This window comes from Triticum dicoccoides, chromosome 3A (genome assembly GCF_002162155.2).
Source record: "Triticum dicoccoides isolate Atlit2015 ecotype Zavitan chromosome 3A, WEW_v2.0, whole genome shotgun sequence".
Lineage (NCBI taxonomy): Eukaryota > Viridiplantae > Streptophyta > Magnoliopsida > Poales > Poaceae > Triticum > Triticum dicoccoides.
The window spans coordinates 396,851,201-396,869,690 of NC_041384.1; the positions used below are offsets into that span (position 1 = coordinate 396,851,201).

The following is an 18,490-nucleotide window of genomic DNA, read 5'->3' on the forward strand; positions in this document are numbered from 1 at the left end:
CAAAATCGGCGGGGATGATGTGCGTAGCCGGATGCCCCGTCGTCTTCACCCCCCACAAAGGCTTGAAGTAGTCCCTGAGGTGGAACACATCAACCGTCAAGGGGAAGAAGGCAAGATGCATCTGAAGCGCCGCCGACTCGCTCTCCGGCATCTCCTTCTCATCGGCGTCCTTAACCACTCTGTTGCCCTTACTGATTTTGGGTGCCATGGCGGCCGGGAAAGAGGTGAAGAATCTGGAGCAGTGGGAGATTGGGGGCAATGGGAGCACGACGGCGGCAGATGGAGGCAGGGGTTTCAGCTTTTTTGCTTGAGGAAGAAGAAGGGGGGACATCGGTTCCGAAATTGGAGAGACGCGAAGGGTAAATGAGTAGCGCGCCCGTAGTTTTCCCTTTTTCTTATGGGGAAGGCACGGGCTGCCTCTTTACCATTCACTGCGATGTGACACGTGAGGGAGGCAACCGCCCCATGCATGACCCCCACATCACACATGACCCCCGTGTTGCGCATTCGACGCGGGTCATGGGGAAGTGCGATGGGCGAGAAAATTACACCAGTAAAACTCGGCCCCACATGCACGCGCACCATTTTGGGCCTAGCCCAACAACGCATCGCGCTTATGTATGGCCTAGGCCCGGGGGCTCATGTCGGTGCACAAAAGTAGGGGCTCTCTTTTGTTCCCCTTTACTTGTGCGCAGACATCCAGAGCCGCGCTTGCGGCCATACCTAGCGGTGTAGAGGAAGCAAAAGCAAGAGGGCGAGGTGGACTCCCCCGGCAAGACCCTTGCCGAGGGGCCTCCGCAGCCCCGGCAAGAGCCTTGCCGGGGCAACTTGCCCAATGCCAGCAGAGCGCGCCACCCTTGAGCCCAAGGGTTCCAACACCATCAACCACATTGAAACCGAGGCTCGGGAGGCACCTCCATGGTGACATATGAATCTTTGTGAAGACAAAGAGCCCACAAGACTAGACAATGACCAGAAGAAAAGACAATCGCAAGCCTCCTTGCCGAGGATGCCCCCGAGGCCCCGACAAGGCTCCTTGCCGAAAACACTCGCATGGCCCCGACAAGACTCTTGATGAGGGCGATCACAAGACCCTGGCAATACCCTTGCCAGGAATATAAGCAGGACTGCGACAAGACCTTGCCGCCCCGTCACCGCCCGAGCTCAGTGGCCAACCCACCAACTGAGGCTAGTACCCACGTGGCAATACATGGATGCTAATCCAGCTAGTCAAGCACCTGTGTGGTGGCATGCAGATCTTCGTGAAGACCCTACCACCACGCCATCTCAGCAGCCTGCCAGCTAACGTGGCGCTGCATGCCTCGTTGGCCTGGATGCGTGTCGGAGCAAGGCGGAACGGCGACAGACGGGACGGGCCTCGTTGCCATCCCCAATAAAGCAACGGGACACCTAAGGGGCGCATTTAATGCGCCTTGTCCCGTAATGACAGGCGATAAGCTTGTACACTATTTACCTTTCCACCTCCCGTGTGCCACTGTGGCGACCCCTTTTTGACTATAAAAGGAGGCCCGAGGCCTACTGGAGAAGGATTCTGATCTTTTGGACTACGCACACACCGCAGCTAGTTCGGAAGCTCAAGAACACTCAAATATACACCAAAGCAGGATTAGGGTATTACGCATCCTTGCGGCCCGAACCTGGGTAAACGATCTTTGTGCTAGCTACTAGACCCACTCTTTGACAACCCCGCGCCCGCCAACCGTAGAAGGGATCCCAGTGATTCCATAGGTGTCGTTTCCACCGACATGTTTGAACTGGAGGTTGCTCACAGATGTTTTGCTTTGGTAAACCGTGTGCAGTGTAATGGCCTGTAGAGCATAATTTTCTTTCTAATTTAATTCCTACATTTAGAATTTCACAAAATTTGAATTTGAAAGTAGGCAATCACTTATTTCCTATTGATCATGTATACAAATAGGTTTAAGAACGAATGCATAATTGGATTCATAGGTACATATATTCAAGAACTACAGAAACAACAAATAAAGAATAATGAGCCATAGTCGTATTAAAGATGGTAACACAAAATGAGAAAGATACTCTGGTTGCTGGAGAAGGTGAAGTGGAATGCCCATATTGAGCCCTCCTCGACGACGAATGCACACACGACTCTAGGGAAACCCCTTGTGATGGCCACCCCACATCCTTCATTGTCTTCAAGACTTCTAGATACTCATTATAGTCTAGATGAAATACTTTAACCTTCGTTGCATGTCCACCAATCATGTACTTTGCAAGGTAATCTTGAGTAAACTTCTCTAGGAACCATTGCAACAAAAAATATTCAGACGTTGTCGTCTAACAACTCCATATGGGCAGAAAAAAGAATGCTACAAAGTTCATAGTTACCATCTATAGCTCACTGTTGTGTTGGATAGAGCGTAAACAAATATATTAATTGCCATCATTCGTTTATTTTTCTAACAATATTTATTAGTTTCCTCACCTGATGCTAGTTCATGAATATCTCATTGCCCCATATGCAAAAAGGGTTCAAGCATGGATCTGTACCGAAGACATATGTACCTGCAAGCAACAAGTTAGTATTAGAAGCGAAACTACAATTGCAGAATGGTGTAATATAATATAAGTCGATAGATGAAACTAACCTCGATGGAAAATGTTAGTCACTCCCATTATTGTTGTCATGTGTAAGTACATGGAAAGGCATGTTAAGTAGAACAAGCTTAACATCAACTAAATATATAGCAACATCATCTCCAAATAATAGCTTCAATGTGTAGGTTAAGCACGCTAGTAAATAAGATAAAAAATGAAAGTGAATGTTAACAATAACGAGTTTAGCAACGAGCAAATATTGTAATTTAAATTGGTATTGTTAAAACTAAATATAATGTAGCTCGTTCTTAGACAATACATTGGATAATTGTATAAAACTGAAATAAAGGACATGTATTAACTCCACAAGGCATAACATGAACTTAATATAGCCGTTGAAATTGGTATTGATGAAATTGAACTATGCAGTTCATACTTGCATATAATGAACATAACATCGTGAATAACTAAAATAAACAAGTCATATATGCTCACTAAACAACCAAATATAGCCATTGAAAACTCGACATATGCTCACTGCAACTAACCTGCATCATGGCGACCTACCTTTGGGAAGGCATGACGGCAAATGCGGCCAAGGAAAACATACACATGCCCTACTTTGCCGAGTAAGTCTTCCACACTAATTTATGGTTGACAAAACACATATTATATATATTCATTGCATGTCGTCGGTTGACCTATATTACTATTCAATTCTCCACGCAGCGACGGACAATGGATTTTAATATTGATGTTGTCGTGCCTTGGCAGGCTTATTTCTTCGATTCAAAGAGACATTTTAACAAAGACTAGACTGCAGTGAAGTCAGTCCTGAATAATGCTCTCTCTAGTTGTTAACGCTCCAGACGATCCCACGAAATATATGAGCTCAATGCCTACGCAAGCTACTGTCAAAGTTCTACAGCTCTACAGAGACGAAGTGGGAACAAAATGATTGAATAGAATCATCAACCTAAGCATTTTCAGTGATTAATTGACTTGCGCCAATGTATTGGAAATTATATATATATAGTAACACTATTTTAATCCTGAGATTAGAATAACTATTTGGATCACGAACTCCCCCTTTATAGTCGCGATCGGATACTCCTGAGATCCCGTAGACGAAATTGCTCCATGCACGACACAAGTGGCCGATCTATGCACGACACGTAAATCCAGCGGCCGACGCCCTTCTCAATCAACGTTTGTCCGGCCAGATTTAATCCATCGTTTGTGCATCGTCCAATTTCATCGTGTGTGTAGCAAGACTCTCCCGTAGATGCCAAAAGAAGCCAGAACCCATCCCCCACCTCCCGCACCACTCACGATCCCCGACCCACCCGCCGCCCCCGCAGGAAACCCCCAATCCACCTACCACCGGGGACCACCCTACCATCGCCGCCCTTGACCACAGGTGCCGCCGCCCCCGACTCGAGGCGCCGCTGCCCCGCCAACCCCGGGCGCCGCCACCTCTGGAAACCCCCATTCGGAAATCACCGCCTCCTACCGTGACGCTGCTGCCGGCCTCCTCCCGCAGCGCCGCTGCCAGGCCCTCCTGCCGCAGCGCCGCCACCTGCAGGACCGGATCCTCGTCACCACGCGCCCGGATCCCGGTCAGGGCCGGTGAGATCCCCTTGCCTACCTTCTTCTTCTTCATTATTGAATGATTTCACCGGCGTCCCAGTGCACTGTCGCCCAGCCCCAGTGACATCGCGCGCTGCCGTCCTACCTCCAGAGTGTTGCCACTGTCAGGCGTCGTCTTCGCCAAACCGCCTAATCATCTTGAACTTCCTCCGGATCCGGCCTCGAACTTCTACCAGCAGAGTGCCGCACCGACTATGGATGATGAGCTCCCGGATCCCGCCGTTGTAGCTGTCCCAACCCCACTGCAGGGCACGAACGTCGTTCCTCAAGACAGCTTCGACTTCCTCTTGATGCTCCTCCAGAAGGTGACGCTGTGGCAACACACATTGATTTCTCACCTGTCAAAAGAAAAGAACAAGCAAGCACGGGAAGAAGGTAGGAAAATGTAATTCCGAGCTTCAGGAAAAAAACAACAGTTATTGAGTGCGGCACAGGAGTTAGCTATTCTGTCTCTAATGGTAGTAGTAGTATACAGATTCCAACTTTCTATGAGCATCAAAGGATCTGTAGTGTTTATGTGCTGGCTGATGCTTCCTCAGAACTACCCTTTGAGAAAGAAATGGTGCGTCGAGAGAAAAGCAAAGTGCAGAGAAGGCAAAATGGTGTGTTGAGAGGAAAGCAAAGTGCAGAGAATGCTCCAAGAACAGAGCTGCATGTTCTTCAGTTTCCATCCTTGTGCTCACATCACAAGAGCTCAGCTAAAGAAAACAGAGAAAATCAACACTGTAGAACTTTGTATGTACAGAGAATCATTCTAGAAAGTACATGTAAAAAATGCCTCTGTCGTAGTTATAAACAAACATACACTTTGCTAAATCCTGTCGGCAAAATTAATCATTACGAAAAAAAGGTAGTGCACCGATCCAAAAATATTTTAGTTTATAAACAATATAACCTAAATTCAAATTATAAAAACACATAGATGATTTATCTCTGTACTAAAAAATTATTTTTCTATTTACAAAAAACCCAAAGAAGGTCAAATTAAAACAAGATAGAATAATTCACAACAGTTTTAAAAGAAAAAGGATTTTCCTCATTTCTTAAATAAACTATAAGTTCAAATTTAAAATAACGGGGCAACCCGACGTTTATTACAGAAAAAAATAACGCTGCCCAGAGTGGCATAAAAGATGCATCATTAAGTCCTATGTGTGCGCTTCCATGCCATGCTGAAACAACATTGTTGTATAGCTCCTCCTGGATTGCGCTATGTGCAGGTCGAACAAAATGTTCATAGCAAGTCAAATGAAAAACTAGTGGCAGGCATAGCTCCTCCTGGATTGCGCTATGTGCAGGTCGAACAAAATGTTCATAGCAAGTCAAATGAAAAACTAGTGGCAGGCAGAAAACAAATGTTTGCTCGTGTGCTAGTGCCATGGGAAAGTTGGAGCTTTTTTGAGTTTTTCTTTGTGTAATACTATTACATTTAAGTTTAAATTAAAAAATGATCATTTCAAAAATTATAAAAAAAATATTCTCCATTTTCCAATACTATTACATTGAAGTTTAAATTAAAAAAATGATCATTTCAAAAATTATAAAAAAACATTCCCCGTTTCTAGAAAAAGCCTATAGGTTCAAATTAAGAAGACGAAAAAGTTCAATGCTTGTTACAAACCCAAAGAAGGTCATTAAAAAAAAGCATCTCAAACAAATTTATAAAGAAGATTTTTTGTGCTAAAATAAACCTAGAAGTTCAAATTTAAAAACTGAGTTGCTCGATGTCTATCAAAAAGTAGGTTTTTTCCGTTACTAAAAGAAATAAAACCAGGAAGTCCAAATTAAAAAGATGGAGAAGTTCGATGATTATAGAAAACTCAGATTTTCCTTGTTATTAAAGAATGGAAACAAGAAGTATAAAACTAAAATAACAAGAAGTTCAACTTTTAAAAGTAGAGCACTTCAAAATTTCATAAAAAAGTTTAATCAAAAAACCCAGGAAGTCCATATTAAAAATATGGAGAAGTACGGTGATTATAGAAAACTCAGATTTCCCTCAGAATGGAGATAGGAAGTTCAAAAATAAAATAACAAGAAGTTCAACTTTTAAAAATAGAGTGCTTCAGAATTCATAAAAAAATTAAGAAATTCAGATGAATATTCGTAAAAAAACTCAGATGTTTTCACGTAACCGAGAGAAGTTTAGATTGATAACTGCCAGAAGTTCACGTACTACATGGTGTGCATTTTGTATGAAAAAAGAATGAAAAAGAAAAGGCTAAAAGATTTTGTTTTTAGAAGTTCAAGTGCTTAGCCCAATAAATTTCAAAAATTGTTGTGAGAGAGGTTGAACAAAAATACGTGACAAAAGTTCAAGGTGAAAACATCAGGAAGTTCAACTACTACACGAAATGCGTTTCAGATAAGAATATAAGAATATAAAACTGAAAGCTTAAAAGGTTTGTTGCAAGAAGTTCACGTGCTCTGTCGGGGAAGTTCAAAAATTCTTGCGAGAGAGGTTCACCCTATACTTCCATGTTCGAAAACACAAAAAAGATTTTTTTTTGAATTTTAAAATAATTCTCTCAATCCACAAGGAAGTTCAATTATTATTTGGGAGCAATTTGATTTCAAAAAGAAAATAAAAAATTCAAATCACAAAAATGGAAAAAGTTCATGTACTACATGGTGTGTGTTTAATATGAGAAAAATGAATAAAAAGGCAAGGTCCGAATTTGTTGTTGTTATAAGTTCAAGTCCTCGGTCGGCGAAAGTTAGAAAAATTATTGTGATAGAGGTTTGTACAAAAGGAATATCACTTGTGTAACACCGACGAATGGATGAGAAAATTACAAACAAAAATATGCCACAGAAGTTCAACGTGAAAACAACAGGAAGTTCAACTACTACACTGAATGAATTTCAGATGAAAAACTTTTAAAATCGTCGCGAGTATGAAAAAATGATCAACACGGGAAAGTTGTTTGTTTACAACAGCTTTCCATCGGTATATCACTTGCTCAATTCCAGTGAGTGGATGGAGAGCTACGAGCAGTGGATGAAGAGCTACGAGAAAAGCACGTGAAAAAACAGAGTGAAGTTCAAGTACACATGCCGAGAAGTTCAAGTTCTTCACGCGGTGCATTTTTGAAGAATCTGTTCCGTGATAAAGGCAGAACGAATGATCCCGCCGTTTTCGAAATTACTTGAAAACGGCTAGGAATTAGAGAAAACCATAAATATGAAAAAGTTTCACATTTTTCGTAGCTTTCTCATGGTATATTATTTGCCCCATTCCGATAAAATTTATAAAAATTACAACGAAAATACGTTTTTAGCTATTTCGAAAATTGACATAAAACCGTAATGAATCGGGAGAAATAATATATACCAAAAAGTTTCGCATTTCCTCAAGATTTCTAACGCCATATCATTTGTTGCATTAGGACGTAAGGTTAAAAATTTAGCTCAAAAATACGAACTCGGTGGAACTTGTACTATTTTCTAAATTACTTTTAAACCGTTCAAAATTAGAAAAAACTTTCAACAAGAGAAAGTAGAGCATTTTCATAAGCTTTCCAACGCCATATAATTTGCCTCAATTCGATTGGCCATTTAGAAATGACATCGAAAATATGAACTCGACTATTCGGTTTGCGAAATTTTATGATTTTCTAAATTACTCTTTAATCATAAGGAATTAGAAAAAACTTTCAACATGTGGAAGGAGCGGTTTACAACAACATTTCAATGCCATATTATTTGCCTCATTCCGATAAACGGTATAGAAATACGATAAAAAATATGATTCACGTTTTTTATATGAAGAAAAAACGGTTTTCAAAACTGCTCTAAAACCACTTACATTTTGCCAAAAATTTAACTTGGGTCATGATACTGGTATCCATAGCTTTCCAATGGTATATCGCAAGCCCCATTTGGGCAATGTTGGTGGAAGTTCAACCTAGCACTAGGAGAAGTTCAAGTCGAACAGCTCAGGCAGTAAAATTGCAAAAAACGCAATTTCATCACGACCCTAGAACAAAATCCGCCAACGAGCGAGATTCCTATTTAAAACCAGTATTTAGTTGCTAAAAACGTTTCTAGATTACATTAACATCATATAGAAGATGACTAATCAGAATAATTCGCGGGGGAAGCCACGGTTGCGAAGATAGTCCGAAGGTCGAGTTCGTACAGAGGGAAGTTCAGGTGCATTACTCAGGCAGTTCAGGTTGTGATCAGAATATTATTCTGATCCTGTGATCAGAATAGTGTTTATATATATAATAGGGTCGCGCTATGGATGAGGAATATTTATTCTTCACCCCTCGCTATTTTGACATCAATGGAACGTATTTTTACGTTTCGTAAATTTTGTCTTATTTCATACATGAAAAGAGAACGTAGTGTAAAACATACATATATGTGATTTTTTGATCTTATAACCTATATTTTTATTGAATCAATATGCATGTAACTATTTATATTGTAAACGTAATTTATTTAGGAAGCGATCGTAAGATTACCTCGGATGAAGAATAATTTATTCTGCACCCTGGGTGGGCGAGGAATAGTTTTTCTTCACCCCCTCTATTTTAATAGCAATTCACCGTAATTTTGCGTTTCATAAATTTTGTCTTATTTTATACTAAAAATAGATCGTAAGAAAATATATAGTCGCCGTAAAAAATATTTTATATTACGTAAAATTGCAAACGTAAAACATAGTGTAAAATATACATAAAATGCATTTTTTTGATCTTATGACCTATATTTTTGTTTTATTATACCAAATTTTAGATAGTGAATCAAGATGAATGTAACTAGTTTATTTCAAACGTAATTTAGTTATGAAACGATCGTAAAATTACCTCGGGTGAAGAATAACTTATTTTGCACCCTGGGTGATGAATAGTAACACTATATATATAGGGAAAAGCAAACCTATGCAACAATCTTGTGGAGGTAGCTATCATAGCCACATGTTAGGCTTGGATCTGGTCCAAACATTTGCCATCTTTGAATTTCTCACATTTGGAATGAATACATTTTATTTCCTGTTATAGGTGTTTGTGGACCACGCGTGCACGTGCCTATGCGCTAGGCCCATCCCATAGCCTGATACCCCTGCGGCACGCCAGTCATGGGCCCGTGGAGATACGGTTCCAAGCCCAGGAAAGGTCCACAACTGCGCACGGTGCCCAGCCGATAAAAGGTTCGTGCAACTTTTTTTAGCCTTGTTTTTTTTGCCTTATCCGTTCCATCATGAACAGCCATCCCCATACCCGTGCGAGCAGGAGAGCACGCGGCGGCGCCCAGGTAAATCACCACGCGGGCTGTGCTCCTCCTCTCGTACTCCAGCAGATCTGTCCGCCAAGCAGGCCATCCTCCTCCTCCCCTGTGGCAGCTCCCCTCTCCGGCCATCCTCCTCCTCCTCCCCTACTGTCACTTCTCTGCCCGTGGCCGCCATGGCCTTGCCCGAGCCGTCCGCCGCCATTCCTGCTCCTCTTCCCGGCGTCCCTCCGTGCTCTCACGTCCCCCCTCCACTGCCTGCGGGAAGCAATTCCTTAGGTCTTTATTGTTCCTTGTCATTTTTTGCAAACTTTCCTAACCCTAGTTATATGTTGTTGCAGATCTTGCTGAAAATTGGATCCATGTAGGCCGATGTAAGGTAAGAGCATGGTAATTAGTGACATGGCATGAGCATGTAGAATTGATGTTTTCTGTTGGCTATGTGTATTGAATATTGATCCATGCATTGCTTAGTTGCTTAAGTGACATAATGGATTTATTGTGTTTTTGGTTGTGTTGTTCTCGGCAAAGAAACTATGGAATCTTTCAAATGGGCATTCGAAACATGGTTGTGGCCTTCTTTTTTCTTGTGTTGTGCGTTCGCATGTCGTGTATGGCTGGCCGTGTGTATGTGTGTGTTGTGGGTGTCTGCTCCGGCCGGTGTGCTTGCTGACTATGTGGTGTTTGTGCTGAAATTGTGATGCCAGTTCTTCATTTGATTTCTGATGCAGGAGCTTCAACGCAACAAGACATGCTTGAGGCAACACCTTATTTCCCAGATTTAGGAGTCACGCCGGCCCTACATCCCTTCTTCTCTAACCATGGCCATGGCCCATAGAGTTTGGGATCTCGGCAGCCTACCCACTCCTCAAGGATCCATGGCGTGCATGTGGTGCTACAGTCTAGACACCACCGTATGCAGGGAGCTATGCAATCACCGGAAGCAGCTTCAATGCAGTAAAAGCACATGCCTTTGGGTCCCTGACATGTAGGCCAGCCACCTGCTGGGCTCACATGTCATAGGCACAAAGGCAGGTGTCTTAAGGCACCGAAGGGCAGTCCGCAATCACCACAGGCTCGCAGTCAGCGTATTTTTTTATAACCACGAGTAGTTTTTGTTATGCATCTCACACTTTTTTGTGAAGTCTGTACATGATCTAGTATTTCTTGTTCCTGAAGGAAGTACTACTTGTTCCAGAATTATCAAAGGGCCTTGTTTTGGGTGAGAAATTTGTAAAAAATAGATAGAACTTTGCGTATTTATGGAATTGCTGAGCTATGTTCATCGATCTGCACTTTCGGGTATAAGATGAAGAATTTTTTGAGAGATAAAATGATGTGCGAGTATTTAGAGCTCAGCAGGTTCTGACTAATCAATCTGCAAATTTCTGTGGGGGGTACTCCCAGATAGTCTATACAATGTATAGTAGTATATGTGAATTTCTAGTTTGTATCCGTTTGGCTAGCTAATGTATAGAGCGATGTCGGTGTCAAAACCGGCGGATCTTGGGTAGGGGGTCCCGAACTGTGCGTCTAGGCCGGATGGTAACAGGAGGCAGGGAACATGATGTTTTACCCAGGTTCGGGCCCTCTTGATGGAGGTAAAACCCTACGTCCTGCTTGATTAATATTGATGATATGGGTAGTACAAGAGTAGATCTACCACGAGATCAAGGAGGCTAAACCCTAGAAGCTAGCCTATGGTATGATTGTTGTGTACGGAGTTGATTGCCTACGGACTACAACCCTCCAGTTTATATAGACACCGGATAGGGTTAGGGTTACATAGAGTCGGTTACAATGGTAGGAGATCTTGAATATCCGCATCGCCAAGCTTGCCTTCCACGCCAAGGAAAGTCCCATCCAGACATGGGACGAAGTCTTCAATCTTGTATCTTCATAGTCCGGGAGTCCGGCTGAAGGTATAGTCCGGCTACCCGAACACCCCCTAATCCAGGACTCCCTCAGTAGCCCCTGAACCAGGCTTCAATGACGACAAGTCCGGCGCAGAAATTGTCTTCGGCATTGCAAGACGGATTCCTCCTCCAAGTCCTTCATAGAAGATTGTAAACACCAAGAGTAGTGTCCGGCTCTGCAAAATAAGCTTCCACATACTGCCATAGAGAGAATAATATTAACACAAATCAAATCTGCTGACGTATTCCGCAGTGCGTCAACACACTACAGCCAAGTCCTTTACCCGAATCGATTTCACTTTTCCACCTCAGCGTTGTTTTGTGAGGCGGTTTCCTTGGCACGTCTTGTTAAAGCAGAGATCGTGTACCCCCCTTTTACGGGATTCTCATCAATACGGACGTGGGTAACCCAACCGCGCCACTTATCACGGCGCTTGGGAGGCAAGCGAGTTTTACTAGGCAGGTGGGGACGCACAACCGCATCCGCCCATATAAGGGGATAAGGGTCCACCTTTTTACCTACGCCTTCTTCCTCCCTTTCCTATCCATCTCCTGCGCACCCGAGCTCCAGCGCCCAAGCCCGCACTTCCCACCTCAACCTTCTCCAGCAATGTCCGGAGCGGGAGGCAAGTGGATGGTCTCCTCCGTCACGGAGGGTAAAGTCAAGAAGCTAAGGAAGGCCGGATACCTGTCTAAGGACATCGCGCACCGGCTTCCCGAAGAGGGGCAACTTCTCCCCACCCCAAGGCCCCATGAGAGGGTAGTATTTCTCCCCCACTTCCTCCGCGGACTGGGTTTTCCACTCCACCCATTTGTCCGGGGGCTCATGTTCTACTACGGCCTGGATTTCCACGATTTGGCTCCGAACTTCATCCTCAACATCTCGGCGTTTATCATCGTGTGCGAGGCTTTTATCCGCGTCCACCCCCATTTCGGCCTCTGGCTCAAGACCTTCAACGTCAAGCCCAAGGTGGTGCGCGGCAGCCAGGCGGAGTGCGGAGGCGCCATGGCGGGCAAGATGGCCAACGTCCTATGGTTCGAGGGCTCTTTCGTGGAGACCCTAAAGGGATGGCAATCCGGGTGGTTTTACATCACCGAGCCGCGCGATCCGGAATGGACCGCAGTCCCCGAGTTCCGATCCGGACCCCCCACGCGGCTTATGTCCTAGAAAGAGACGGGCCTGTCATGGGGTGATGAAAAAGAGGTGACCGGATTGCAAACATGCATCCAGTCCCTGGTGAACAAGCCAGTCCGGCTTGTTGATGTAATCCAGGTTATGCTCGTCCGCCGGATCCTCCCGTGCCAACAACGGGATTTTAATCTGTGGGAGTTCGACCCGGCACAGCATCAAACCCTCAGCAGGCTCTTCGACACGATGTACGAAGATGCCTGGAAGATGCTATTCAAGGGCGTCGAGGCTCCCGCATCCGCCTCCGAGGACCTCGAATACAGCTCGCAGCGTCACACTGGCAAGGTAAGCCATCTACACCTTTTATAGGATGCTAAGCTTTTTTCATAGTTTGACTCTATGCGGGATCTAAACTCCCTTACCTTTGACAGGCTTGGCGGGCGATATCCGGACCGATTAACTGTCCGGCTCCGCTGCCCGAAGACCCAGCCCTAGCTTTACTAGTGAAGTTGCTGGTTCCGGCGCCTTATGTGGTGCCGGAGAAGAAGGCCAAGAAGAAGAAGACCACGGGGACTCGAAAGAGTGCCCGCAACGTGGTGGTGTCGGACTCGTCATCTGACGAGTCTGAGACGCCCTCCTCCCGCGAAAATGAGGAGGAGGAAGAAGAAAACTCTCCACCCCATCGGAGGGAGGAGAGAAGAGGAAGGCCGCCCCAACGGGGGAGGCCGAGGGGTCTAGGAAAAGGAAGACCCCTCCACCGGACTACGCCCCCAACGCAGAAGAGGGCAAAGAGGAGTGGCCAAACAGGGCCAAGCATCCGGCGAAATCGTAAGTTCGGATATCAGAGTAACTCATGATGTTCCTTTGTTGCACAGCTTTCCCTAATGTCGAATGTAATTATGCAGTCTGCCCCGGGCCGAATTCGACGAATCGTCGGGCGGCTCCCTGGACTCATCGGACGTGAACTCAGTTCCGCCCGCTGTCTTCCCCCGCACTGCAGACGACGCCGAAGTGGCGTCGTGACAAGCTCCGGGGCAGGAGGAGGTGGTCCCGGAGGAGCCGCAAGGAAACCTCCCGGACTCCAGGAGTGAAGGGGATAAGGCTCCCCGGGGCTCTCAGTCCGGCTTTGTGCCGGACACCGCGCCGGAATCTTCCACAGTTCCGGACCACGGTAGGCGAACTCCTTCCAAGAGGAGCAAGCCTTCTGAGCCGGCGGCCTCCGTCCAACCAGAGGTGCCGGACAATCTGCTGGAGGTGCTTGACGACGCCTCCATCGACGAGGGGCACCGTACTATTATGAGTACGGTGATCTAGAAGGTTCAGTCTGCCAAGAGCGGACTGACTGAAGCTTGCGCTAGCCTTCTAACAGGCTTCGAGGTAAGTAAAAATATGTAAACATATTACCGCATAGACAGTAGCCCCTGATGCTCTGTTTGGCATTCAGAAAGAAAAACCGAATAGAGGATCTATTAAATATCGCAGGAGTCTAACAAAAAAGAGTCAATATGCATATGCAGGCTTCGCTGCTATCCACCGCCGCACTGACTGCGGAGGTAGGTGTCCTGAAGCAGGACCTTGAGCGGACCGAGTAAGAGCTCGGCCTTGCCAAGCGGCGGCTCGAGGAGGAAGAAGGTAAGAAATACCTTACAGAAAAAGTGCCTATAGAAAGGCTTGATTGCAGAAAGAGTAACAGGATTGTACTGCTTATTGTAGGGGCCACGACTGAGGTGGCGACCCTTGAGCAGGCGCTGTCTGCGGCCGTAAAGAAAATGGCCGCGGAGCGCACCGAGCGAGACAGACTTGGGGCTCAGGTCGGCGAGGTGCAGCAAGAGCTTCAGGCTCTCATGAAAAAACATGAGAGTTTGGAGCTGGAGTCGAAGGCGCAAGCATCCGAGCTTGCAACGGCCCTAGAGGCTGCCAAGTCTGCCAAGGCCAAAGCCCAAAAGGCCCTCCGAGAGTTGGAGGAGATGAGGAAGATAGCAGCGGGTAAGGCATTCTTTATGCAAAGCAGAAATATAAAAGTGAACTACCTGTTACTTACCCGAATCCAGAGCTCTCCAGGGGCATTTGCAGATCTTCCCCGTAGCGTATCCGACACCGCCGCATTCTACCGAGCTGAAGAGGGTAGCTCGACGGAGAAGGTGTCCTGGTCTCAGTACTCTGAGGCCGAACACCCTGTGCCCTTGAGCGACCAACTGAAACGGCTGGTCGAGCTCCACAAGGCGGCCGAGCAGGCCATGAAGGGCTTCATAGTTCGGCTGTGGCCCGGAGAGGCCCTGCCTGGGAGCTATTTCGGGCTGGTGCGGCGGCTGGTGGAGGCCTGTCCGAGGCTTGAGGTCATCAAGCGCTCCGTCTGCATCGAAAGTGCCCGTCGGGCCCTTGCCCATGCGAAGGTGCACTAGGGTAAGCTGGACGGTGAGAAGCTTGTGAAGGACGGGCCGCCGCCGGGGAAGGAGCATCGCAAGCCCGAGAACTACTACAAGGATGTTCTTGCAGGTGCCCGCCTTGTGGCGGATGAATGTACCAAGGATGTGATATTTGAATGAACTCGCTCGTGTTTATCCTGTGCGCTGAAAACTTGTTCATATGCGCTAAGCAATGCTTATTGAATTTAACATATTACTTTCTATGCGGCCGTTTATCAAAAATTGAGAGATGGCCAGTCGTCGGCTTCTGCCCCCGTGCCACTAGTGCTGGGGTGTTCGGGATAAACCTGAGCGCTCTTTTTCCCATAGTTGGGTCCTTCGAGGGAGGCGCTCAGCACAATGAACCAGGCAATCGGACTATAATGCTTGAACACTCTCACTTAGCCATAGAACTCTATAATTTTAAATTTCGGCGAAGCCCCTAGTTCGGAAGACCGAGTTCGGGGCGCTATCCACGCCTTGGCCGGACAAAGCCAGCTCCTCGCTCGAAGCGACATAATCCTTTAGGGACTCAAAAAACCTCTCGAATAGCGACCGGTCTCTCGCCACATCATGATAGTCAGTTTTAGCTTTCTCCACTGAGGTGCTTAACCCAGCTGAACCGGGGCACAATCGCAGTGGTTCTCCTAGTGCTACCTTAGCCGATAGAGCGGAACGTAAGGCACCAAAACATAGGAGCCGGGCAAACCCAACTATTGACCCAAATCATGATTCGGAGCCGATGCATATAGTGCTATAAGTTCGGGGTGCCGCACTTGTGGAAGTGTACGGACTTCTCACACCATTATGAGGGGTACTGAAGCCCCTGGCATGTTTGCCGTACCATGGTGTACGGGTGCAATCATGTCATGTAATAAACATAAATGTAAAAAGAAGACAATGCAAAAGATAGACAAGAAGCTAAGCATTGTTTATAGAGAGGCTATTTATCAAAGCCGAACGATACAAATAGTGCGGTAAGCAAAAGATATTGGACTATTCAGTATGTCCTGACCAGGGGCAGGCCATGGAATTGTATTTAAAACAGGTATATCGCTCATAATAGAGACCACCTGGGAGTTCCATAATGCGGCATGGCTTGTCTGCCTCCCTAGATCTTGCATCGTTTGTGCGGCAGTCGAATTGCCGAACATGTCGTCCGAAGTATGGAGTCCTGAAAGTAAGAAAAAGTTAAAAAAAGAATCTGGCAGCCCCTAGTACGTTTTAAGCCGTATTTTGGGCGTGCCGTTATTGTGCCCCTTCCCCTGTGCCCATGGTATTTCAAGGGCGTAGTTATGTACGCGAGGTACTGGTTTCGCTATGTCGCGAAAGTTGGGGTTGGGGCCGCATTGCTACGCTTGCTCAGAGTGTGCCAGGCGGTCCTGCTGTGGGTTACTCCGGGCGCGCTTGGCAGTGTCTGGCTTTTTAATGGCCGGACTGGAGAATTGCCTGAGAAGGCTACTTTGTACTTCCGCTGCGAGAGCCGCTGTATGCTCCTCCGTACGGAGGGAGCGTTCGGTGTTTCTGTTGACCGTAGTCACTCCTCGAGGGCCTGGCATCTTGAGCTTGAGATATGCATAGTGCAGCACCGCATTAAACTTTGTGAATGTGGTTCGTCCGAGCGGGGCGTGATAGCCACTGCGAAACGGGACTATATCGAAGATTAACTCTTCGCTTCAGAAATTGTCCGGGGATCCGAAGACCACATCAAGTGTTACTGAGCCTGTACAGTTGGCTTCTACACCTGGTATAACGCCTTTAAAGGTCGTTCTTGTGGGCTTAATCCTTGAGAGGTCTATGCCCATTTTCCACACTGTATCCTGATAAAGTAGGTTCAGGCTACTGCCGCCGTCCATGAGGACTCTTGTGAGATGAAATCCATGGATGATTGGGTCAAGAACCAATGCGGCGAAGCCGCCATGACGGATGCTAGTGGGATGGTCCCTTCGATCAAAAGTGATCGGGCAGGAGGACCATGGGTTGAACTTTGGGGCGACTGGCTCCATCGCGTATACGTCCCGTAGCGCACGCTTCCGCTCCCGCTTGGGAATGTGGGTTGCGTATATCATGTTCACCGTCCGCACTTGTGGGGGAAAGCCCTTCTTCCATTGTTTTTTGGTGGCTTGGGCTCCTCGTCGTCGCTGTGCAGCCCCTTGTCTTTGTTTTCGGCCCTTAACTTGCCTGCCTGCTTGAACACCCAACAATCCCTGTTAGTGTGATTGGCTGGCCTTTCGGGGGTGCCATGTATCTGGCACAAGCGATCGAGTATTCGGTCCAAACTGGACGGGCCCTGAGTATTCTTTTTGAATGCCTTTTTCCGCTGACCGGATTTATAGCCTTTGAATCCGGCATTGACTGTCGTGTCTTCATTGCTGTCACTGCTAACGTGGCGTTTTTGCTTATTCCGGCATGTCCTGCCACTTTTGTCCTTGGTATCTGAATTACCAGGGTTCTTCGGTAAGTTGTTACTGCGAGCTAGCCAGCTGTCTTCTCTCGCGCAAAAGCGGGTCATGAGTGTCGTGAGGGCTGCCATGGATTTCGGCTTTTCCTGTCCCAGGTGCCGGGCAAGCCACTCGTCACGGATGTTATGCTTGAAGGCTGCTAGGGCCTCTGCGTCCGGACAGTCGACTATCTGGTTTTTCTTTGTTAGGAACCGTGTCCAGAATTGTCTGGCCGATTCCTCTGGCTGCTGAATTATGTGGCTTAAGTCGTCGGCATCCGATGGTCGCACGTAAGTGCCCTGGAAGTTGTCGAGGAATGCGGCTTCCAGGTCCTCCCAAGAACCGATTGAGTCTGCTGGCAAGCTGTTAAGCCAATGCCGGGCCGGTCCTTTAAGTTTGAGCGGGAGGTATTTGATGGCGTGTAGATCATCGCCGCGTGCCATGTGGATGTGAAGGAGATAATCCTCGATCCATACCGCCGGATCTGTGGTGCCATCGTATGATTCGATGTTTACGGGTTTGAAACCCTCTGGGATTTTATGATCCATTACTTCATTCGTGAAGCATAGCGGGTGTGCGGCGCCTCTGTACTGGGCTATATCACGACGCAGCTCGGAAGAGCTATGTCTGTTGTGTTCGGCCCGGCCGGATTTGTTGTATCCGGAGTGAAGATCATTGTCACATGCCGTAGGGCGCATGCGCGATCCGTAGATCGATCTTGTTTGTCTTGCCTTATCCTCCAGTATGTCTCGCAGGTTGGGCCCATTTTCCCGTGCCTTAGTTGAGCGGCGTCGGGGCATGGCTTGGGTGGAGGGCCAAGAGGCCTCTCTGTCGCGGTCGTGAGGTGGCCGGTCTGCCATGTCATGCGCTGGTGATGTAGGTGCTTCCTCCTCTGATCGGGGTAGCGGCTTGCGCTTCGGGTAACTCTTGGAGGGGCCTTCGAGTTCATACTCTTTGGCCGCAAGGACTTCGGTCCATCTGTCAGCTAGCAAATCTTGGGCAACTCTAAGCTGTTGCTGCTTTTTCTTGAGGTTGCTTGCCGTGGCTAAAAGCCTGCGTTTAAAACGCTCTTGTTCGGCGGGGTCTGATGGTATGACGAATTCGTCGTCATCGAGGCTTGCCTCGTCTTCG

The 18,490-nt window shown here is 46.8% G+C and overlaps 2 long non-coding RNA genes across 2 annotated transcripts; both read left to right on the forward strand.

Moving 5' to 3' along the window:
* The first annotated feature begins 3,902 nt into the window (after positions 1-3,902).
* Positions 3,903-4,663, forward strand: LOC119271579. The gene is made up of 2 exons (XR_005134621.1): positions 3,903-4,209; positions 4,322-4,663. It is a non-coding gene; the product is annotated as an uncharacterized LOC119271579 (long non-coding RNA).
* Positions 4,664-9,501: 4,838 nt separating this feature from the next.
* LOC119268306 lies at positions 9,502-10,773 on the forward strand. The gene is made up of 2 exons (XR_005133079.1): positions 9,502-9,847; positions 10,200-10,773. It is a non-coding gene; the product is annotated as an uncharacterized LOC119268306 (long non-coding RNA).
* Positions 10,774-18,490: the final 7,717 nt, after the last annotated feature.